We start from the raw sequence: 24,978 nt of genomic DNA, 5'->3' as shown, positions 1-24,978 counted from the left end.
AGAGAGGTGAAAACCAGAGTCTCTCTCCATTGGTAACAACTCCAGAGTTATCTGAACATTAAAAAGAAAAAAGATAAATTATTTTAAAGAATGAGGAGTTACCATCTGTTCAGAAAAAAAATAGTGTTCATCTCAAAATCAGATGCATCTCTCATTTACCAACTTGAAGTTTAGATGGGCCTTGTATCTTCTCATTTAGTTAATGTGGTCCCACGACCACTGTTCTGTTCAATTAGTCTGTGTCTATGTAGGCAGATAAGGACCTGGAATCTCAACGAATTCCAGGAAAATCATTTAAAAGTAAGGAAGACAATTTAAGATTCTATACCAAAAGGGAGCAATGAACACAACTAACTATTTCCTCAGTGAGATCAATTATATATAGCTTTCATGTCAGCTTTTTTATCCAATAAACCCAAATTTTTAAAAAGTTTATTACAGGTCTGGTCTCAAATGTGTAATCCTATTGGTACAGGTAAGCCACTGAATCCATAGAGAGCCACTGCATCCCTTGGGTTAGCTCAGCCTGACTATTGAATTAAACAGGTAATTTCAAACATCTCTGGAGTCCTTCCTCTCCTAAGACGAAAGTAGCATTCAACACTATGCCTCTGTTTTTGAAAGTGCCAATGGGATTGTGTTTGCCCAACTTCACTGCAACTTTTTACATATCATCTAAAAGTAAAATCAGACATAGTGGACATAAAGCATTAATAGGCTTCACCTTGCTGTAGCTACATAAAGGTAATGCTAAGTCCCAATTTAGGACTCATCTGACCATATGTCACTTAAAAAGCTCTACAGCTTTTTCTCTGCTATACTGGAAAGGTCTGAATTGTGATGCTTTGTCACATGGCTTTTGAGACTGAACTTTTGCAAACAAACCTGGGTAAAATCATGGCTAGGGGATAGTTTTCTCTCTTCCTCATTTTCTCTACAATATCAATAAGCAGCAAGAGGTCTTTGCTGATGCAGTTCCATGTGATTTTAAATCAAGTTCCCCCAGCAAAGCAGGGAATATACAGTTCTTCAGAAAGCACATCTCCTGAATTGCTTCCATTCATCTCTTGTGACTGGGAGAGTTCCCGGCTCTGTTGGTACTGCTGGATTTATGCAATGGAAGAAAAATAACTCATACACGTGCCCTTTACTCTTGTCTACAGTATATGTACAGGACTGCAAAGAAAGAACTTTGTCACAATGTCCCACATTCTTCTATTTCTCTTCGGAGGATCCGTTTGTTTGGCACATATTCTCATGTGCCTCACTCTCAAAGGAGGTGCTGCTTTTATTAACGAGATAAGGATGCCACGAGAAATAACTATTTTATTTTGTTATTGTGGTGGCTAAGATCATGGCCTCCTGACTCTGTGTAACTTAATATAAAATAAAATTCAGCATTTTAACATTAGATGAATGAGCAGCTTCTGTTCCATCTGCGAAGAAGCAAATGCACAAATCTCTTGAACTCCTTCGGTAGCGACTAAACCAAGCTATGATGGAGTGGCAGTCCTGGTGCTTTGTAACGGTGTATACCATGACCTCTGTGTTATTTAAATGTACTTGCTACAATTCCTATATTTTTCTAGCCGCTTTTAGGTCTGTGGTGGCAGCTTCTTGAACGACCTTGCTTGCTCTTTTGGCTGCCCACACTGCTGACTGCTGTGCTGTTTGTAGCAAAGCCTGCAGTCCTAGTGACAGATTTCTAGCACAGATTTCTGATGTACTGGTTTGCCCTTCTGGGTATCTCTCTCTTTCATTCTCTCTGATTCAAAAAGGTTGAGAGGAATACTGAATACAGGATTTTGACTAACTTCAGCTTTGCTAATGCTTCACAAAACACAAACGTGGAGTTATTTTTATCATACAGGAGTATAGAACGTTTTCTCCTTGTAGCTAAGGAGATTTCATATGGTGTTTTGAAATAAAAGGCTTTTCTTAACCTGCCAGAACTTAGTCATTAAACACAACCAAGGTCATATCCCCAGTATGTAAAAAAGAACATTTTAATAAAATATGTACTCACTAAGCGAAGGCAGAAAAAAAACAGCAATAGCTTGTTGCAGTATGAACTTAAGTTCTAATGAAACTGGTATGTATATATGTAATAGAATAATGTATAAAATCCTCAGATACACTTTTTCCATTTTGTTTGTCTTTTCAAGGAAAATTTCCATACATGTCCTTTTTTTGCTTATTCATATTTTACCAAAAGAATGTGCAGACTCTATGTCATTATGTAGAATCCTTTGTTAGCTGTAGAAGTTCCAGAGCCTGGTGCCAAAAAGCTGGAGTTGCCTGTAGAAGAGTTCTTTTTACATAATGACTTCACTACCTAACAAACCTTGAACCATTTAGCACGGGAAGCATTCTCATTTTTCAGATAACAAAAATTCATCTGCAGTATTTTTTCCATAGCCATGTAATGAGGCTTGTAGAAACATGACACAAAGAAATAGAATGAATAAATCAAATTGTACGGAAAAAACCTCAGGGATTTGACAGTAGAAATGACAAACAGGGAGCTCTGCAGCTTTTCTCATTGTCAGTTGAAACCCATTTCTTTCTCTGCTACTTAGGAGAGTATTTTAGAACAATATCTTCTCACCATTGTATTGCCAGTGCAGGCTAGGGACTCTAAGAAGAGATGCTTAGAAATCTTCAAAGTTCATTTTGAGGGGAATACCGGAGAAGTTGTGGATGAAGAAAGAGGTTGGATTCACTGAGGCTTCTATGAGATATTTACTTTATAGGTGATAGTTTTGCACTAGTTTTGCAAAATGCTTTATAAATGCAAAAATGCTTGTAACAGACTTGTGGGATAGAAAATCCATGTCTTCAAGCTTGTGAATGCTGGAGGACTCCTCCCTAGGAAGGGAGGGGAGTTAAAGTAGGTCTGATTAGGTCTGATGGCTGGTACGTATCTGTGGTTTATCTTCAGTGCAGAGAGAGTTTGCCAGGACAAATGCCAATGAGGAAGCATCAGCCTTTGTTTCCAGCAGCTCTCCACAATCACCCTCTGTTTTAATGAGTCTGAGCTGAAATATAAATGGATCTTAATGTCAAGCAATTTCTTCACTACCAGAAAGGTTGTGAAAAGTGGGGGGTAGAATGACACTTCCATATGTTCATGGTGTGCAGCACAGTTGTTCAACTGTGTTTTAAGGGAGGTGGATAGGATGAAAATTAGAAGGAAATGACCCAGAGCTGTAGAAGAATGAGCTCCAAGCACATCCCGAAGCATTCAAACTCTGACGACGGCAGGTCTGGCCAGGCTTCCCGCACCTCGCCCTGTGCTTGGGATGTGTAGGGCTGCCTCTCCTCCAGGGAAGGGAACTGGGAGGTTGCTGGCAGCCGGGACTGCTGTGTCTGGCTGGCTGCTCCACAGGTCACTGGCATCAGGGGCATCTAGGAGCATTTTGATCTATAGGCTATTTTTATAAGAGGTAGCCTAACAGTTATGTAAAGATATTTGTAGAAGTACATGGAAAAATGAGGGTATTCTATTACTGCACCGGTTATTTTGCTGCTTGGGCTATAAGCCATCTTACATAGTTGCACAGTAACAATGATCATTTATGCTTTAATATTAAGTATTGCCACCGAAAGCTTTGTTTTCAGCAGCATTCAATGTTATAAGTGAGGTCAAATTCCATGAGGGGATACAAGAAAATTTGCCTTCTGTTAAAGCCAGTGGGAACAAATCAACCAAAGGCTTGAATTCTGCATGTCAGTAGAGATGTTTTGCTTTGCATGGGGATTTTTGCTAAATTCATGCCACTAGAAAACATATCCACTTTTTTTTCTGGTTTGGATGCTCAGATAAAATTAAGTTGCATATACGATTGTATTTATACTAGAATATGTATCATTTTTCACAAGTTAACCTTTTGGTCATATTTCATTTAGTCCTTTTGCTTTTAAGTGGGCTCTGAAGCCCACTTGACCAAAAAGCAGCAGGGCTTGTGCAGCATTATGTGGTTTTAGGCACGTGCCACTATCTGTATTTTAATGTGTTTGTATTCTGAGTTGTAAACCAAACATTTCATATCCATAGTGCTGCAGTTTAGTCATAAATTTTAAACTTAAAAAAAATTTATTACTTTCTATTAAGCGTTAGTTAATGAAAAGTAAAAATTGAAAGTTGCTGCCACAGTTGTGACAATTACTGGAAACTGCCTTACGCATGCAGCAAGATTTCTTATGGAAAAATTGAAAATGGCAAATGGAGCACTTTTTTTTTTTTCTGAGGGATGAACACTAAAAAAAGAACAAATACTTCAAGTGACTAATCAACTCGCCTACATTAAAGATACATGTAACTTACTCTGAGTTAGTTAAATAGGCTAACTATTTTATAATGTTTATTTAATGTTGAACTTTTTATATCATTCTTTAAGACGTAGAGGTTTGTATCATCTGCGACACAAATCATGAGAAATCATGACTAGAAAATGAGGCCAAAATTTCTGTTAGTAGTTTGATACATCTCTAATAAAGTATTTTTCTTGGAGTCAGAACAGAATTGTATGAGATATTTCATATACTGCCTGGAAGCTAAGCCAATCAATGGAAATACAGAAACCTAGTTAAGGATGGAAGACTATCTCTGTGTGTGTTCAGTTGCTTGTATACTGAGATTAGGTTTTTACATTTTTTGATTGGAAAATGGGTTTGGGTTTTTTTTGTTTGTTTGGTGGTTGGGTTTTTTCTGTTGTTTTGTTTTAGTTCAAGCAATGCAAGTTTGACATGTCAGATTATGTGTGTTTACTACTGGCTTAAAAAACTCTACATCTTTACGCTTTTCAGCCTTCATTTGTTTTGTTCAACAGAAACACATGGATTGTCCCTGCCTGGTGTGTACACAGAAACTTGCTTTTCCTTTCTCCTTCCCTCTTCTAAACCACCTCATCCCACTGTACTCACTCCTTGTTTTCACTTATAGTTTTCATTTCAGTTTAAATCAAAGTGCCCCAAAGTAGTGGAACAGCCTCTCTGGGTAGCATTGCCAGACACACAAGCAAAAGGAAAATCTGTGATCATGACCACTTTGTGACTTGCTAATATTAAAGACTTCAGGATTTTAGATTAAAAAAAACTCCAAACTATTCAGAATAAAAAATTCAGGCTTTAAAGCTCAACGTGAATATGTACATATTCTTATTGTAGCTGAAGCAGAAAATACCACTTTTTACTTTTTTTATTTTTTTGCTAGCAAATGAATTAAAAATAATAATGTCATAGAGGAGCACTTGATGTTCTTTTCTAAATTAGCTTGGACATTGAGAAGTTCCAAAATGTGTCTCTAATGTTCCTCCTATAAAGCAGTTTAATAAGATGTCATAATAAACATGTAAAATTAGATTTATTGTATCAAGAGGCAAAATAACCTCATTACACAGAAAGCTCCAACAAACTGAAGCTTGCCTAATATATAATCCAGTAGTTTAATTTGTAAACCTGATTATTGCTCTTAACAGAATTCATTAGTACCTCAGAGTCCTATAAGACGTTTGAATGATACTTGTTATAATTAATATTTAGTCTTTAATACTGTTCAGGGTTTCCCAAACTTTCAAAATGGTTCTTATAATTACTTTTTAAAAATTTGCCAGCTGTGCAAACTTCATTGCTACAAGGATACAGCGGGGCTTCACAGATGCAACATGGCATTGCATTGATTAATTAACCATTTGTATTCTCCCATAGCACAAGATTTGAATACCCTTTCCGAACAACATTGCTTCCTCTCATTCACAGGTGAGTATTACTCCTGTATCCATATTTATGTCATTTAATGAATCTATGGATATGGACTGATTGTCTCTAGGGAATGACACTGGAGCATAAATTCTGATTCTTCACTGAACTGCAGGGAGTGTAAAAAATCTACAGAAAGCACAGTCCGAAATGTTAAGCAATAGGGAAAGGAACGCAGCAAGTGTGTATTTTGCCTAGATTAGCAGTTCAAGTGTGATTTGCATCAGTGGTAGTCATAACACTTGAGTTTTAAAATTCCAGAATGCATTAACTCTGACTATGAATACTTGTGGTATGCTCAGCATGAAAGTCTGAGCTTAAAAGAGTTGCCAGATATTAACTACCATCTCTGCTTTCTTACTTAGAAACAGGGAACAAACTAACTCCCATTAGTGAGTCTGCTGCTCTGCTCCTGCAGCTTCAAAGTGTTGTGCGGGTTTTTTGTGGCTCCCTGCATTTCTGCTTGCTCTGCTCATTAAGAAATGCACATCAGCAAATCGTTATGCATTTGCCTCCACTCTCTTCCAGGCTGGAGTGATCGTGCCCTCCAACTGCTGAGAGTCTTACTGCTTCTGGATTTGATTGATTAGTAGGGGTCAGCAGTGCTTCCCTGCAGTGCTCGTGTTTCATGACATCATCAGAATAATTGACAAAATGATGTGGCCAAACAGTGTGCAAATACTTTAAGAAGTATCAGTTACTTGATGCTAGTTGCAACTGATGCCCTTATGATACTTATAAAAGCTCATGTGGAAAGTGCTATGTAAGCAATGGAGTTGCCCCCTCCAAGGCAAGACAAAGGGGCAAAATCTGAGGGGATGCCATGGTTCCTGCCAGAACAAAGGATGCAGTAATACATCTGTTGATTGTGTATATTTTAGGTGAGTATTCAAAAAGTCTGGTCTCAGTCATAAACATGGGGTTTCCCCATTGGCACAGTGAAGAAGTGTAGAAAGTCTTTTTCACAACTAGATGACTTAGGGACAGAACTTCTACCTGAGGCGGTGTGAAATTGAGAGGAATAAATAGGTGCCAAATCCTTGCTATTCCAGTGGGGGTTCTCATCCTGTAGTTCCAGGGAATTAAACATGGATGTTTAGGAATTAAACATCATGGCATTGTTATCTTATCTTCTGTTGCTGCACAAAGCACATTAAAAATGGACATAATTTAATTTAAAAGAAAATTACATTTTAAATTATTTTGGTTTTAACAATAAAGGATTAATGAATACAATTTGAAATTTATACAACAGTTGCCAAAGTATATTTTCAGATTTCAGTTAAATGTTTTACTTGTGCATCAACATAAGACCAGAAGACTCGCCTCACAATTCAGGTATTGTGGGGGTTTAATCTGAAACCTCCAAGCCTTCTGAGGTTCAGTCTTCACTGTTTTTTGATAGCAGCAGACCAAAAAAATCTTTCAGCATGACTTGAAATAACCACAACTGATTAGAAAGTGCTCATAAGTTCTAAATGTTGTTAGATCTTTACAGTAGTTTATCCTAAATTAGAGCTAACTCAATGGTTTCATTCAGCACCTGACAGAAACACTTTACTTTCAGGTTCAGCGTAAGACCTTAGCTATCTTTTTGCCTGCTGCTTTTGTTTTCCTTTGCTTGGATAGAGGCATTCTGAAAGGTAAACGTAGCAGTCAACATCAGCTCTGCTTAGCAGGGAACTGAACTTGGAGATCAGCTCTTGTTCAGACTGTCTTATAAGTGATCCTGTAGAATATATAGATGCCTGTTACTCCATTAAGTAAATTCTCATAAAGATATGCATTCTATTTTCGTTATGGTGTACAGGAAGTCTGATAGGAGCAGGAATGTACCCTAGTTATTTTGTATGATTTTATATATAGATTTTCATAAGGTCTGCATCAAACAAGCCACAGGAGGTCAAACACTATGTTGGTGAGAATCAGTGTACTTGAATTGATAAGATGAGTAGTAACATTTTTCCATAGTATACGAAAAAGGATGCTATCAGTGCAGCACTGCCATTGTACCAGCTTGAGTGCTCACTGTTACTGTGTCTTTTTTCCTCTAACTCTCTTATTCCCAAGATGATAGAAGCAGCCACATTCAAAAGCTCTTATCTCCAGTCTGCAGATGGAGAAGAGAAGCATGTGGTATGCTAAGGGTGAAATTTTCAACAGAGATTGGTAAGTTACTTAGGTGCCTAACTCCTGTTTTCAGAAGTGATACAGGGCCTTTTTAAAGCAGCTGTTCTGTTCACAAGAAATTAATCTACTTAGTTACTGCAGGAAACATGCAGCTTTATATTAATCATACAACAAAGAGGATGAAGGGGAAAGTTCCACAGAATAGACAGGAAACAAGACAGGGAAGAATGTAGCTCTATCCCTTATCTCTTCAGGCAACTGGCTGACTCTGTGTCGTCCACTTTCTTATTCCTAGTTTATGAACGAAAAGACATTTTTTAAAGCTACAAGGACGTCTTTTTTTAATCTCAGATGGGAGGAGTTGCTCTCTCTTACCTTTTTACTCTCTCAGTCCCTCAGAACTAGACTGGTTTAGGGGAAGAGAGTGAATCTGTACTGGCACAGTGCTGCCCACTCTTACTATGACTTAATCGTTTGAGTTTCAGACAAAAGCCGAGTACTATGCACAGCCAGCTGCTTTGGCTGACTTCACAGCTGAATCTTACCAGTCATATATGACATGTCAAGCTGGTAAAAGGGATTTCACACAAGCCTAAAAATGATTTTGTTTTGGTTTTAGTTTTGCTGCAGCTGGGAAAAGCACTAGCTAGAGAGATGAAAACATACCCAACTATTTTTTGCTATTTTTCATATTATGCTACAAAACTGTCCCAGCTGTATAGGATGACCAAGACAAGATTCATTCTTTGCCCAGATTTGTATATGCCAAATTGTGTTCTACACGACTGAGATTCATTCAGATGTCATGAGCTTGTCTTTCATAGAAACAATTTTTATCTTTTCTTTGGTCCTGTAGCCTAAGTCTATGCTTTAGTCTCAAAGCAGCATCTGCTTTTTTTGACACTGAGTCTTAGCTGCCTTCAGTTTTTGCAGTACCTTCTCTAATGATGGCAGATACTCAGCATCACTTTTGGTTGAGATGAGAGTATTGTCAGTCTTCACTTCAACAGGCTGGATAGGCATGTTTTCCATGGCTGTATGAAAAATCCCAGATGCTAACAATATTCTATGCGGCAGCCTTGTGATAATACAGTACTTTCCTTACAGCACTACATTTTCTTCAGTTCTTCTCTAACTGAGCTTGCTAGTATGCTTGTAGCCTTAAAATTGCACAGGTAAAACAAAGTTGTCTTTTTCTGGCCCATTTACCTCAATCAATTTCTTTTTCTCTGAGGTAATAAATAATTCTGATTTCAGGTGTTTTAGCTAGACCTCATTCTGCATATAACTCCTGACCTTCATACTATGCCCTCAATTCTTCTTTAGAAGAGCTGAATATACATCCAGGAATTCTTGAATGCTAGTACTTTGTTAGAGCCTAAGATAAAAATTTCCTACTGATTTTGTTTCTCATAATAATTTTGCTTAATAGCACAATATTTTTGCTTTTGGTGTGTCAGTTTTACAAGAATGAAGACAGGACCTATTCAGTGAGTCATTACTGCATTTACAAATGCTTCCTGCTTCATCCACGTATTGCTTCCTGCCTCTAGCCTAGTCACAAAATAGCAGAAGCTCTTGTACCTGTATCCATCATTCCTCTGCTATAGGCAAGAGCCTACCTTATACCGCTTTAACATCTGGTACGTATCAACTCCTCTGTGTGTTTCAGCTTTTAAGGGTAAAATGCTCAGAGCTTTTTTTTCACCTTTAGACCCTTCAGTTCATACCCTTCAGCTAGAAATGTTCTTTGATGTGTATTTTAGCATTTTCTGGCTAAATGCCCTTGCTTAAGGCATGTAGTTATTTTTGATGCTTAGACATTTTAATTTAAATAACTGATTAGATGTTCACTCTCCTGTGACAGAAACACACATTAGGAGCCAGGGCCCGTTCTATTACACTTTTGCATTTTCATTTCTTTGAGCTGTTCTTGCTGTGTGGGTGCAAATCTTAAGTTATTCAGTGCTTACAGTGTTGCTGTTAATCATTCTGCTTTAAGCCCTCTGCAGCACTTCTGATTTTGTTTACAGATGCAAAGAGGTGCCTGAGCGCTTAACTTCTGCTGCATAAGAGCCTAAGGAAGTCTTAAAACTCAAACACGTATCTGTGCCTTTAAAAATCTGACCGTAAGTGCCTGTGGCCCACTGAACAGCATCCCTATGCTTCTGAAAAATGTGACAGTATATACATTTCATGGCAATAAAACATTGGCACTTTACCTAGGAACATTTGGAAATGATAGAAGGAACATACCTTTAATGCTGGTGCTGAAATACATGTGATTGTCTGTCAGAAGGCCATACTCACCCTGGTTAACTTCTGAGTATTTGTAAAGAATAATAGGTACTTCCAGAGATGACTGAACCCTCTCAGCACCTCTCTTACCTTCTGGACATTGCCCCAGTACATTGACTAGGGAGGAACCAATGCTCCTGAATTCTGAAATATCAGCTGTGCTTAGACTTAGCTGGGATGAAGTCAGACCTAATAGATTTACCCAAGGTTGGAAATCCAAGTATGATGTTTGGAGATGAACTTGGAGTGAAATAAATCCCCATTCGGGAATGTGTTCACCACCGTATCTAAATATTAAGCTTTTGCATTATAAACCCCAAATCTAAAGTAGGTTTTTTAATGTGCCTTGTTAAAAAGTTACTGCACAATACTACAGCAGTAAGTACTGCAGTTAATCTTTTTTTTCCCCAAATGTAAATAACCGCCTACCTTAACAGGCAGTTTTGCATACACGGTTCTGATACAATTCACTGAAAAAATCCCTGAGAAAATATTTGACTGACCGGACAGATTACTTTCCAGTGATGTGATGAGAGTCTCCTGAGGAACAAGACTTTTGACTGATAGCTAGGGGACATTCCAATACTATCAAACGATTGACACATTGTCACGTGAAAAAGGATAAGGGCAAAAGTTGCAAAAATTATCTTAAGTAGAATTTAAGAGCAGGCATCAAGTTTGGGAGGAGACAGAAGCAGAGCAAAGTTAATAAATAAATGAAGGTGCTGAACAACATGGTTAGATTTCTTACCTGATAAAGTACTGTAGAAGTAGTTTTGTTGTGCATTAATTTTCTTTCAATCTTTTTTTTAAAAAAAGACAAAAATGTGATAAAAGTGGTAGTTTCAGAAGTTTACTGTGTAGTTTTTCATCCAAGATTATGTTTAAAAAAGATACTTGCATGTATGTAAACTATGCAAAAGACTTTAAAACTCCAAAGGGTGTGTATTCCAAATGTTGCAATACTTCTCTACAGTGATTTGTAGACAGCCTTGCCAATTACTTGTTTCTTCTTTTCCTTTTCAGAAGAAATATCAAAGGGAGAAAACAGCTAAAAACTCTTGTTCTGAATAGACAGGCATTGTCTTGCATACTAACTACCATGTAACTTCTTTTTTCTTTTTTTTCATATGTGATTTTTCATATAGGAGGCACATACAAGGTCCCACCGTAGCCTGAGTGTGGTTCTGTGGGCAAGTGACAGCAACAGAAGCTGAATGTTGGGACTTGTATCCCCAATTCGCTGAGGATGAAACCTGAGGCTTGAAAAAAACCACTGAATATCCTTTGGTTTTGTGCCGTTGCTTTTTATTTGCAGATTCAAATGGTCAGTTCAATGCAATTTGTAACCCCCTAGGATGTGTATTCATAGTTCATATGAAATTCTTCTGACACATCCAAGTTAAGATGAAAAAAATATGACAAACCTACGAAAAGTAATTAGTAATAATAATTTTAGCAAGTATTAGCCATTTAGCAGGTCCTGTTTTTCTATTTATTTTCTCACTGCAGTGTGTCTAGAAGAAAGGAATTAATTAATGAATTAAGTGCTTTAATATTATTTATTTTAAAGACTTGCAACAAAATCCAAGATGTGTGGGTATCAGAAACTGAGCAGCTGTGAGGTATTTTTGTTAGTCTAGCACATCTATATCCCACCAATGGCCGTTCCAGGAATGCTTCACCTGTGAAACCTTTGTATTACGTATGTGCACAAATCCGTTTGACTTCAATGAAATACACATTTTCAACAAGTAATTTCTATAAGAATGCTCAAAACTTCAGAGTTGGAGACCTAAACTGTAAGTTCCTTTGAGGTTCCTACATAATTGAAAAACGCAGGAAATTTCTATTCTGATGGGACGCAAATTAAATAGTGAGCACCCCCCCTCCGGACAAGAGAGAAAATGTGAATTCTGAAATGCCAAGAAGGAGCCTGCCCTCAGTCTTACCTCCTTTCAAATTTCATTTCTTGTTGTTTCAGATAAACTTAGAACAAATACCTAAGTTATTGGATGTTCATAAAAGGTCAGCCTTTTGAAATTTTTTTGCTACTTACAGAATTTTCGTAAGTTGTTTGGTTTTTTCTTTGCTCTTTAGTACTGCTGATATGACTTGTGTAGCGCTCTGAGCACACTAATCCATAGTATTATGGAAATGACATATTTCTGATGTCAGTAATTGTATTGATCAGTATCAAGTGCAATGATCTCTGGAAATATTTCCATTAAATACCAACTACTACTCTAAAATGTCAAAATATTAATTAGTTCCTGTTTAGAGAACTCAAGTGAAGTATACAAAAAGTGGATCTTGTTTCTATAACTCACAGAAGGTCTATTCCAAATCCCATTGAAGTCTGCGGGAGGTTTTTCAAAGCAAGTAAGATCAAGATCATAAAGCCTTTGTAGTTCTATGACATATAGTGCTTTCTTTGCTTTTCTAATTCAGGCAAAATGGAGTCTGAACTGGGCCTATGAGCCATAGGATTGCGTGACGTTTTCATATGGCTGCAATTTTCAAGCCTAATGGATAAAAATTAGAAACAATAACAAGCTTATTTGTGCACTCAGAGTAACTCAATGCTGTGCAATTGTTTGGAAGTTTGGATCGTCTATTCATTGCAAATAGCATCTGGGCTCAATTACATTCTGTCTATTAGGAAGTAGGACTTTCAGAAGTAATAAAAGCATCTTAAGAGATGGTTTGCACTTGAAAGCTAATGATTTCTGAAACAGACAGACAACTGTGTTAATTCCACAGGTACTGCAGAAGGGAAAATATTCCAGATGAAACGGAAATTATTTCATGAATCATCTCAGGATTTCACAGAAAGAAGGGGAGTATTAATACCAATTATTCCCTATAAAATGAGTTTAGCAACACACCATCATCTAAAAAGGAAAAGTGAAAGGTTGCTAAATTGGATATATAAATTTTGCTAATGAGAATGAAGTGACTTGATGAATGTTGAATCACTCCTTGGCAGTTTTTAAACAAAGATTATCATTCATTCTCTTTCTTGCACTGACAGATGACGTTTCTTGTTGAAACGAGGCTTCACAACTTCTGATAAAGCCTGCTGAAAATAGCATTCTCCCGCCTAAACTTTATATTCTGTTATAACATGTTGCACTAACAGTCATGGGATGATAATTTGGGATGCTCCGCAATCCTCTGCCCTTTTGAGGGGTTTGGCTTGTTTTGTTTGAAGTATGATATGCATCACGACATTGCTATATCACGTTACTCAACAATGAATTTAAAAGCTTCCAAAAAAAAAAAAAAAAGCTATGTATTTAATATTCTTTTGTTTGCTTAACACTGTCTTGAGAAAATACATGGTACGTGTCTACACAGAATCTCATGTACCATGTCAAAATCAGGCAACTATCTTGCCAGATGTAACTTAATTCTTACTTGTCAATAATAATCACCTCAAAGGTATTGCAGCGCTTGATTACAGAGATAGGTACCTACTAGGATGTCCAGTGACAGTGCATTGACACTTTGGGATGCTACTGAGGAAAATCAAAGCTCTTGTTTCCCTCTCATTAGTGCCAGACAAACCGATGTCCTTTGTAGAGCTGTGTTGTACATATGGCTACAACAGAAGTCATTAATTCACATTTTGGACAATAACATTGTCCAAATAACAATGGACAGATTCCATTCTTAGCAGTTTAATATTTTCTCTTGGAATTATAATCTTTTGAGTAACTTGTCAAAAAAACAGATGTTCTGTTTCAGCAATCCATACTGAATTTGTGTAGCCTCTTCTGTCTCCTAAAAGTAGGGCGTTGGTAAGTTAAATTAGCCTATCAGGTGTAGCAGACTAGACAAGGATAAAGGTGATGTTCCCTCCTGAGTTGGGAAGCAGGTGAATTTCTCCTGTCTTTAGCTCCATCACTGCTTGTCCCTTCCTGGTGGCTGCTTTTCTTAACACATAATTTGCACTCTCCAGATAATAACAGCAAGTGTGATGGGCTGCTTAAACTCCTTCCCTCATTTCCCCTGTTACTAGGATCTGGGGAGAGCTGGACTTAAGACTGAAAAGAGCATCTGGTTATAACTAAAAAACCACAATGATGCTATATATGCAATTTAAAAAAATTCATATGCTCATTTTTATGTGTGCTGCCTATGTTTGTTCATACATAACTGTGGAAGACTATAAGAAGCTAGAGGTGAGGAGAACTTTTCCTGCAGGGAGAACAGATTTGCAAGGCACAAGCTTGGAAATGGATTACAGGATTTTTGTAGCAGACTCCGTGTGGACGTAGGCAAATGCACCTGGATTATCTGCTGGACTTTGTGTGTCTTACTGTTATTGACCAAAGAGGAAAGAAAATACTGAGGGTACTCGTTCATTTATAGGAAATATAAGAAAAAAAGCCCAAAAAGTGCTTTGGTTACTAGTCAAAAAAACAAATGGGAAGGAAGCGATTAGGTGGGTAATCAGATAGTGATACTTTGTGTTTCTTGCAAGAGCACATTGGAAATGGTGTTAATTTAACATCAAGCATCCAAAGATAGTGTTAATTCTTATTTCATCAGCAGGCACAGAATGATGAAGCTGCCAATGATCTAAACTTAGAAGGGAAAGAAATTAAAATGTCTTAGAAAACCAATTAGCTATTAATTGTGACAGAAAGAACATAATCCATTGACTGAATTTGAATAAGAGCTAATAATTTTGTCCATTTAACCTGAGAGTTGATCTAGTGTTTTCCATTACTAGTCTGAAAACTTTTACGTAACATATAGGAATCCTAAAAGTTTCTCTGCTTTTTTTCTTTTTCTTCTTTTTGGTTGTTCGTCGGTGTTCTAAGAGACTGCATGGATGGTCAGTTAATAGTCTTTCTGCAGGCAGAATTTAATTTGAAATTTTTTGAAATGTCAATGAAATGAAAAACCACTAGTGTATTCGTACTGGTTTGTGTAGGAAATTCCCTTATTTTCCTTCATTTCCTACTTCCTGTCACTCCCCCATTTTGCTCTCAGAAAAAAGAAAAGTGTAAACATTTTGTTCATATATTTTTAAATTGCCTGGAGTGCCTTGCTATCTGCTGGCTGGGTGGTATGGCCATTCAACGTACTTTATATATAACCATTATACATACCCGATTGTGACATTTTTACTACTTTACAGCATCTGAAGTGGCAGAGCTTTGAGTTCATTTGGGAGTTCTGAGCACAGATGTCTTACAAATAATACATAATAAAAAAATCAGAGTGAAATAATTAATTTCCACTTTGGTATACCATGCTGTGTATACCACATTTAACAAATGAACTGTCACCCACTGAAGTTTTCTCATATATCCATTGGTAGATTTAGCAAGGCAAGATAATAATTGCTTTTCTTCCCACCTCTAAAATAAAAGATGTCTATTTTTTACTGAAATATGAAATCAAGGATGCAAAATGGATGGGTTCTGTTTAAAAAAAAAAAAGGCTGGAGCTGGCTCCCTGTCACGTTGTCTGGTCAACAATAATTTTCACAGTGAAATTCCTACATGTTCACAACAGTTCCATCATCCCACCACATCCTACAGCTTCCCTCTCTTGAAATAGAAGATGATACATCAAAAGCCTACCACGGTGAGACTAATTACTGCAAATCAGTCAGCAGCACAGTTTCTGATGCCCACAAATGAACTGAGTATAATGAAAAGCCATTTCCTTAAGGATTTATTAGAATATTATTTTGAGAGTGAAAGAGTTAACAGCACGTAAAGTGTACAACAGGTAAAGTGTTAACAGTGAGACAGCTGTTTTCTTAAAAAGTAACATTGCTGGCCCCTGTGTCATTGTTTGGGAACAGACCTATGTTTTCAGGAAGTCCTGCATTGTGGCTGACAACCTTTTCATTCTGTGCTTTGTTTTCACCATAGTGTGGGGCTTGTCTCGGGTTCTTCAGTTAGTAGGTAGCATGAAATATAACCCCACATTATGAGCTTTCTTGAAGGTATGGAGAATGACTGTTCTGGATGCTTTTTATGGAAACAGGGTTTTTTTAAACAACTATTTAAAGAGTGGTAAATCATAGCTGGACCCACCAAAAGTTCAGATGTTCAAAAGAAATTTAGCAGAGGATGGTATTTTAATAGGAGACCCCATTCTGTGTTCATGATGGCCTGACCGACTTTGTTCATTGTATTTAATTAGAGCTAATTACTCTTTTCTCTTATCTTCAGTTCACAGTTCAGTTCAGCGTTGTGTCTATACTTCACTAACAAAAAAACCTTACTGAGAACAATGTTTTCAATAAAAAGCAATAGGCTAAATCTTCGGTTCTTCACTAAGTCTTTGTCAAGCAAATCACACTGAAATATCACTTCCCCACCCTTCCTTCTATTTGCATGAGTGTAAGAGAGTGTTCATCACATAGTCCCATTTTTATTGCCCCCACGTATTTCTGGCAAAACCTCCCACTCCTCATTTTGTGCTTCCTGACGTTGCAGCTTGCAAAAGGAAGTCCCAGAGAGTGCTACCCAAATGCTTAGGAGTAAATAGCCAGCAGGTAACTTACCTGTTTACTTTTCAAAGCTAGAAAGTTAGAGGTGTGCATTCATTATTGCACAATTTAGAAGCAAACTTACCTGGGCTTCCTCTATTTAACTGAATTTACTTTTGATGTCAGGCTGCTTAATTTCTGTTTTCTGAATATAAGTAGTAATTATTTTTCTTATTGTTTGGGAAAAAGAGATTTTTAAAAAAGGATGCATATTATGAAATGTTGCAAATACCTCTCTCAATTTTGTTTCATTCCTTTACAGTGGTCTTATGCTGAACCCCAAGTGAACTTGGAGAGAGACCTGGTTATGTGGTTTCCAATGTGTTTCTTTTTTTGAGGGAAATAACATCCATTTATCCAGAGAGCCGTATCTGGATTTGGCAATGAGCACATTCTACAATCTGAAAAGGGACCCGACAGGTATTTGTATCCTTCCTAGGAACAACTTCACTGAGAGCTCTCATGTAAACATAGCTCCTGACAGTGTGGAATAGCAAAGACGATGAGAGACCAGCAGGCTGCTGATTAATAAGCTGTTGAGTGGTGGTGGATGCTTGCAAGTCTGCTGCATATCTTCTCTTGAAATGTAACATAACTAGGTCTGCAGTGATCAGCGCACCTCTCACACTTCATTATATGATCTCTAAACTGTCAGTGGTGTAGACAGTAAGCTACAAATTACAAGCATCGCTTGAGATGTGCTTGGGCACATTTTTCAGCATGGCAGGAAAAAAATGTAGCCGATGCATTCCAAATAAATGTATTTCCTTTTTGTTTATGGAGCTTGGAGCAAGGACAATTGCTCTATATACAAACTGAGATCGCATGGCTCGTGGAAAAGCTGAAGCCAGTGGTCTCAATATAAGCTAAAGTTGGCTAGAACAGAAATATGACATTTGATTACAGGAAAAAATATTACACAAATTGATATAGCATGGAAGAGACTTAGGGCTTTCGGCTCAGATGATTCTGGAACAGTTTATCAGCCAGAGATAATTGTATAATCATAAGGCTGAAAGCAGTGAACCCTGTCATTGTCTATGCTGGCTGCCTTTTGCCACATGGGAGATCTTCACAGCAATTTCAGAATAAAGGCATTGTATCACCATCACTCAAGAAGGTGAGAGCAGACATTTATTGCTCCTTTAAGCAGCTGTTGTATTCCACATCCATCATAGGATCTCTATAGCAGTTTAACTTGAAATTTAAATCAGAAAGTGGCCAGCTACTAACTTTGCATACGTACGTCTGTTGTACAGGTTATCCGGACAAAGGATTCAAGGAAGAGATGTGGTAGCAGTTAAATATTTTAAGCCAAGGTGTTTGCATAAGAACAGTCTGTACCAGAGCAGTACACTGTTTGTAAATACCACAGTGTGAACGCTTATTAATATAGCACATTTCTTCGATGAGATTAGAGAGAGAAAACTATTAACTGACTATTTTTAGTAAACTAATATCTGTGTAAGACTTCTAGGCTGAGCTGGTACAGAAGTGGATTGTTAGTACATTTTCTAGGAACTGGACCAAAAAAAGAATTAATAAAGCAGCACGTCATTAAGTAGACTCTAGACTCAGCTCAGAAAACACCATTAGAACAGACTAATCTAATTTTCTTCATAATAGAAAACATAGAACTTGCAAGAAGTAATTTTAACTGAAAGATACCTTTGAGAAATATTGTACATGGTATAAAATCCACCACTGCTGCTGATTATTTGTTTGAATGATTGTCTTCACCATTTAAAAATAATGCAGTCTATTTTTAGCCTAAACCATGTTTCAACTTCCAGTACAGCTTTTTTCAGATTAAGTAGTCATTTTTACAAGATTTTTTTTAGTAAGAAGGTATATTTAATTGCAATAAGCTAGTCTTTTAACATGATTCTTGAGTATTTTGACCCTCACTATAGTGTTGTAAGTATTTATATCCCTTCATTAATTCCATAGCTCTGCTCTGCACTAGCTGCATTTTCCCTCCCTGAAGCATACCCAAGGTTCTTTGCCAATGGCTGTTAAAGAAACTAACCTGTCACAAGACAAAAGAAACTGTATTCTCAGAAACTGATAGCTACTTTAAAGTTAGAAAGCAGAGTCAGAAGAAATGGTCAATTTTTACAATGAAATGAGATGCTGGAATGGTTGCTATTTAATGTATTCCTGTATGATGAAAAAGGGATGAATAGGAAAGTTTGCTGATGATAGAGAGTATCGAAACTGAGGATGGCTCTAGACCATTGCTCTACCATCTCATAGTGCCAAGTAAGCAGCAGACGAAATTCAATGTTGATAAATAAAAAGCCATGCACACAGGGGAAAACAAGCAAACAAACCAAAGCTTCATACGTCATGGTAGGTTCTAAACATGCCATTATTGAAAGAGAATTATAGGTGTATCTTGTAGTTACCTATAAATGTTAGCTTGGTCTTAGGTGGTGGGCAGGAAAGTGAAGGTGTTGGGAAATACTGAAAAGGACGGGATGAACCCTTGTTATACAGCTCCATACAGTTTTGGGGAACTGACATTTAAATATATGCTACAAGTCTGCTCACCTCATTTCAGAAAAGGATATAGTAAACTAGAAAAACACAGAGAATAATCATCAGAGGTACAGAATACCTTCTTTATGCAGAGGAAATGAAATAACTATGACTATACAGCTTAGAAAAGAAATGACTGCAAATGGTTGTTATAGAGATCTATACCATCCTGAATGACATGGGGGAAGTCTTGAGGGAATGATTATTCACTATTCAAAGGACATAAAACAAGGCACATGAAATGATCAGACAGACAGTTTATATCGAATGAAAAGAAGAACTTTTTCGTGTTATGCATAATTAAGTTGAGAAACTCATACCCACTGATTTTTTTGGATGCCACAAGCTTTGATGGGTTCAAAATATGATTAAATAAATGATGGAGACTTGGATAATCATGATACCATTGAGGCAACTGTCAGTTCAGGAACTGCTGGAAGCTCAGAAACAGGGAAGTGTCACTCCGTCCTGGGCTCATATACTTCTGAGCCCCCACGAATGGCTATTGTTAAAGGCCAGATACTAGGCTAAACGAATCTTTCGTCTGACTAGTACAGTCATCCCTATAATCTTTAGATGTCTGACACAAATTCAAAATTCTAGTGTGCCAGTCAACCTGTCAAATATAAAGTAATCTTTCCACTTGTATGGAATATTCCTCTGTTTAAACACATTATCGTAACCTTCTTGGTTGCAACATGACACTAGAGCCCAAATGCCCATGGGCTCCAGGAAGACATGTTTTCTATAAATTCAGTCCTTTATCTTTAATTATTAGTTGTATTCAAATTCCAGGTTAGCTGTTCCCTTATTTTACCCAACATCATATTCAGGCTTATGGATCCATAATTATTCATGACTGAAATCCGGAAAAAATTTACTTTTGATCTGGCTCTGGTCTGGATTTACATGGCATTTAAGCAGCCATGATCTAGGTTGAGTAGTCTGTGGGCAGACCATGCCCACTGTGTATTTGCATTTTGAAAGTCTAGTAACACTGCATGTTTGGTCACTTATCTATTTGTTCCTTGAAGTTTAATCATTAATCATTTAATAGCCTGCTCTGTTAAGTGTTCTTAACACCCACCCTTCCCTTTTACACTGCCCAAACTCAAACTATGGTGTTTGTTCACAGTTTCTTTATGTCAAAGTAACTACAAGGAATACAGATAGCCTGCAACATGGGTTTTTTTCATATTTCAATATTATTTTTGTATTCCTTCATAGTAGAAAAGCAGAGAGCACCTTGTGTACAGCTATGCCTCTTGTTTTTGCTCTGCCTTCGTACTGTTGAGATCTTGCTCTTTTGGATGGTTTTATTGGAATATGAATGGGAAAGATCTTTTGTTGGTGTATACTGTCCCTGTGTATTTAAATTGTACGTATCTCTTGAGTTCCTGCATGCATTTCCCCACTAGTACATTGAACCTTATGGGGAAACCATTTTGCTGTCTATTGAGTTGTAACTGTCACACTTTTCAGGTATACTTAATGGATAGCAGGACATGTCTGTACTTAAGTTCTTTGGCTTCTCCTGTAGTTATATTATTTATTACTGTTATGTACTGCTGTGCTAAATGTTTTTACTCCAAAATCATGGTTCCTGTGGGGTGTTACATCTATTTATCTCAGCTTTAAAATTCTATCTATTGAGTAAATGTAGGAGAGATTATCATATTTATTACAAGAAAGCAAACAGTTTTTACAGCATTGTTAAGTTCTCTATCAGTTCTCAAAGACACTGATAAAGATGCAGAAGGGCCAATAAAATCAGTAATGTTAATGGGACTCCCTGCCACATCTTTGGAAGTTTCATGAAACTTTTTGTACGTGCTTTAGCAAAATGTTGAGTTGAAGAAAAAAAAAAAGTGGGGGATAAAGACTTGATCCCCACCAGTCTGCAGACAGTGAAATCAATGAGTTCTCTCTGACTGACGTGAGTGAAGATCCAACCTAATTTGAGAGCCTGCCTCAAAAATTCTTGTGACAGAAAAGCAATAAACTGCTGCTGACTCATAAAGAGTGTTCTGCTACCAAAAAAAGAAAAAGACCTTTGCATGGAACAAGTGGAATTATTTCCTCTGTATTTAGATTTTTGCTAAAACAAACAGCAGTAGTTGCATTGGAGAATGAATATTTGTATGCAAACATACTAACAAAAGGAGAAAAAAAATACTCTTTAGTACTTACGGTTTCAAAGAATCTCAAAGATTACATCAGATTGTGTTGCTGTTTCTCATTCTAAAATTGCAGTAGCTCCTAAGGACTCTGCTCAAGTTGAAGTTTCTGTTTTATGATGTGTCCAAGAGCTCAGAGGCATGATACCGACTCTGTGAAGAGTTACCAAAAAAAAGTTAAATGTTGCCCTTCATCCACAACATGCTTCACACTGATACCAGCGAGGATTGCTCTTATGTGTGAATATATGACTGCCTGTTTATCACTGACAGATCAGAATTCATAATCTCAGACCTCCCAAACTGGAACTAAGGTTACTGTCTGGAGGACTTTATTTTAATGACTACATGTTGTCATAACTGAATTTGGGACTGTGAGTACTTTATTGTGTTCAAATAGATTAACATTAGAGCTTTTAAAAATAATTTCAGGGATACTGAAAAACAAAAGCAGAGAAAAATTCAGGTTTTGAGAGGCAAATCCTTTTTCCTCCTATTATACCCATCATGGCAGTACGCTGAGGCATGGTAAGCTGGAGACACTGGCTCAGTGTTTGAGGGTCAAAACTGCAGTCAGCTGACAGGCAGCCTCTGACAGAAGCTGTCAGGGATGACAACATGCAGTGGATTTTCGGCTTTGGCTGTAACAGTCAGTGGGGAGCTGGACTGGGCTGGCAGAGGCTCACCGCTGCTAGCTCATCACTGCCAGGGGAAGCAAGATTTTGTCTAATCACTTCAGTGTGATGGACAGCCGTGATACTGCGGGGGTCCTTCCCTCAGCGTGAGCTGAGAAGAGCTAATGTGGTGATACATTAAACTTGTCTGACCTGCAAATAGAGAATGAGGCTGAGGAGGGAAATCTGTGCTGAAGAAAAATGCATAGTCTGCTGTGTTGTGTTGAAAATGTTTGAATATGCATTAAGCGTGGCTAGTATTTTATGTTACTAATTGAGATCTTTGGGATTTTTACCTTTTCCTCTCCTGTAAATTCTCCATGCTTAATTTAGACGGAATATACCATATATTATGGAAAGAAAAGGCTTTCTAAAACCCAGCCTGGCCTTTTATCTATAGTCGGGAAGTCAGTGACTGGAAACACCTGAGCTTCTGACTGATTCTTAACTGTTTGCAGGTGTCAAAGTAGGGGATCATAAAATGTGACCTAATTTTTATGTAGCACAGTGTATGCATTCTGTAAAGCTGGAAAAACAAAACCCCATAAATCCTTATTGAAACAACTACCCAGAGCTTTGAATTCCACAACACAAATATAGTTTAAAAGTTAACTTTTCAATTATCTAGTTTAAGCAATTACAAATTATCCCCAGAAGTAATAGTCATAATACAATAGCAGAAAGGTTGCTTATTCAATCCTAAAATAATCACATCTCAAAAACAATTGTTAAAATCAATTACTGAAAGTGATATGCCATGTAACTTTTCTTATATTTGCCTTGCTTTCAGGCTATTTTTTGGGTGGAGGAAGGAAGATGCCGTCCTAGTGCAAGGAACGCAAGAGAATTATCAGGAATGGCTGTGCATCTCTTGCCATTCTGATCCTGAGGGACTCATCAAGCAGTGAACCCACAGCCTTGTAAGTATATAGTATACGCATACTTATGGTATCACAATCATAAATTCCCATATTCCCCTTGCTTGATCTTAGAAATTGGTTAAATAACACTAGCTGTTCACAGTCTTCTGTCCTGATATCCAAGCAGAGGTCCTACACATGCTGTGTCCATCTTTGAATGTCAGTGCCTTGATTCCCTTGTCCCTCTGCCCAGAAAAGACAGTGATGCTGTTGAAATTCCAAATGAATGAAGCAGCAAGAAACTGAATGTTAGTAGCCACTGTTTTAATACTGCCAGAAGTGATATTTTGTGAGATTCTTCCTGTGGTCACAGAGGAAGAGAAGTTCGTTTCTATTTGGCTGTCTTCTGCTATCCCAGCTGTGCAGATCTCTGCTGCATTATATTCTGTAAGCACTGTACGATTGTCTTGCCATCTGGTTTTACATCCTAAGGATCTGGATGAGTAATCATTCACCAGAAGTTCATATCTTACGAAGCATTGCCTAAAGTAGTCCTTGACTCTAAGCATTAGACAATTCCCTCCAAAAGCAGTACATGCACACAGTCAAAAAGACAGATGTGGAAGACTGTAATAGAAAGGCTAAGGTCAGTGTGAATGGGGAATTGGTGCAGATGTCTTGGTGTGGAAGCACCAAAAGGGCAAACAGCAGGAAAGAGGCTCTCAGAATGGCTCACATTAACCCACCAGGGTTGGCATGCCTTCAAGATCCCAGTGCATCTACCTGCGGTTTCATAAGGCACCCAGCTTTGGAGACAAAGGACAGTGATGACTCCAGAGGTGGGACAGGATGGAGACATTTCTCACTGTCAGCTCCAGAAGGTCTTAGAAACACATATCCAAAACCCGAACGTTGTCGCCAGCCTACAAAGAACTGCAGAGATGTGGCAAGGACTTGACAGATGCCATCCCTTGTCCTTCCTGTCATCACAACAGATCCTGGACCTAACATCTGTGGACAGGAGCACTGGGGTGCCTGACTACTGCCTGGACCATGTGAGCACCTCTGCCCTGACAGCTGGACAGACTTCTTGGACGTCACAGATATCCAGGTGCTGGTGAGTACGAGTCTCTTGAGAGCCTGAGTGAAACCTGTTTTGTTTCAGGTTTTAATTTTAAGATCACTTTCCTCTCCTGTAGGATCTTAGGTGGACATTCGCTATATTGCTGACACAGTGTTGCAACAGTATTTCCTACATAGACATACACAAAAAAAATCAGGAATGTGCCTTAATTGCATCTATTTCAAATGTGAAGAATCCATACCAGATCCCCAAAGATCTTCCATGGGGCCATTCCTTCAAGACTTCCCTCTAAGAACCCTCCTACCAATTTATCAAATACTTTAAAGTTACATGGTCCAAAACACGTATGGCAGTGACTGCACATATACATTTATTAAAATGTATATATTCATTTAATTCTGGCCAACTTCTGCCTTATTAGCGAAATCCAATTCCCCATATGCTGAAACAATGACCTTTAATAAAATCAAGGATTCATAGAACAGATGGTGGATACATAAAAAAAGAGAAAAGAAAAAAAACCAACAAATATAGCCCCAGCTTGTCCGGCTGCAAGGACCAAAGTATGCATATCAAAATAATGTTGGAAAGCTGGCTGTGTTAGCTAAACCATATGGGCTTAGTTATGTTATACGGTACCCTTGAGTTGAAACTTATTAGCATCTCCTCTTCTGCTGTTGATGAATAATATCTAAAAAGCTATCTGATGGTGGCAATGAGATACTTCACATTAGTGAGTATCAGGATTCATAGGATTTGTGCTGTTTGTAGGATTCAGGATTCATACTGTTTTTGAATGGAGATTGTGATATAAAGGAAAAGAAAAGTGGTACTAACGTGGCCGTAACTATGGTGCTTAATAGATGTAAACAAGAGAAATTCTGTAGGGTTTAATGAGCTGAAGAGCCCTGAAGAAAGTTTTATGTGACAGAAA

The 24,978-nt window shown here is 37.7% G+C and overlaps 2 long non-coding RNA genes across 3 annotated transcripts in view; both read left to right on the top strand.

The window, feature by feature from the left end:
- Positions 1 to 11,532, top strand: part of LOC127018705 (uncharacterized) — a 271,118-nt gene extending 259,586 nt beyond the window's left edge. The window contains exons 4-5 of one of the 2 annotated variants that reach the window (XR_007766811.1): positions 5,710 to 5,760; positions 11,337 to 11,532. This is a non-coding gene — a long non-coding RNA (uncharacterized LOC127018705). Of the gene's footprint in view, positions 1 to 5,709; positions 5,761 to 6,288; positions 6,427 to 11,336 lie in introns of those variants that run through there. The other variant, XR_007766810.1, reaches the window with a different exon arrangement.
- Positions 11,533 to 16,976: 5,444 nt separating this feature from the next.
- LOC127018707 (uncharacterized) lies at positions 16,977 to 24,070 on the top strand. The gene is made up of 3 exons (XR_007766813.1): positions 16,977 to 17,128; positions 22,891 to 23,020; positions 23,956 to 24,070. It is a non-coding gene; the product is annotated as an uncharacterized LOC127018707 (long non-coding RNA).
- The last annotated feature ends 908 nt before the right edge of the window (positions 24,071 to 24,978 follow it).

This window comes from Gymnogyps californianus, chromosome 7 (assembly GCF_018139145.2).
Source record: "Gymnogyps californianus isolate 813 chromosome 7, ASM1813914v2, whole genome shotgun sequence".
NCBI lineage: Eukaryota > Metazoa > Chordata > Aves > Accipitriformes > Cathartidae > Gymnogyps > Gymnogyps californianus.
This window is presented reverse-complemented; position numbering and strand designations above follow the sequence as displayed.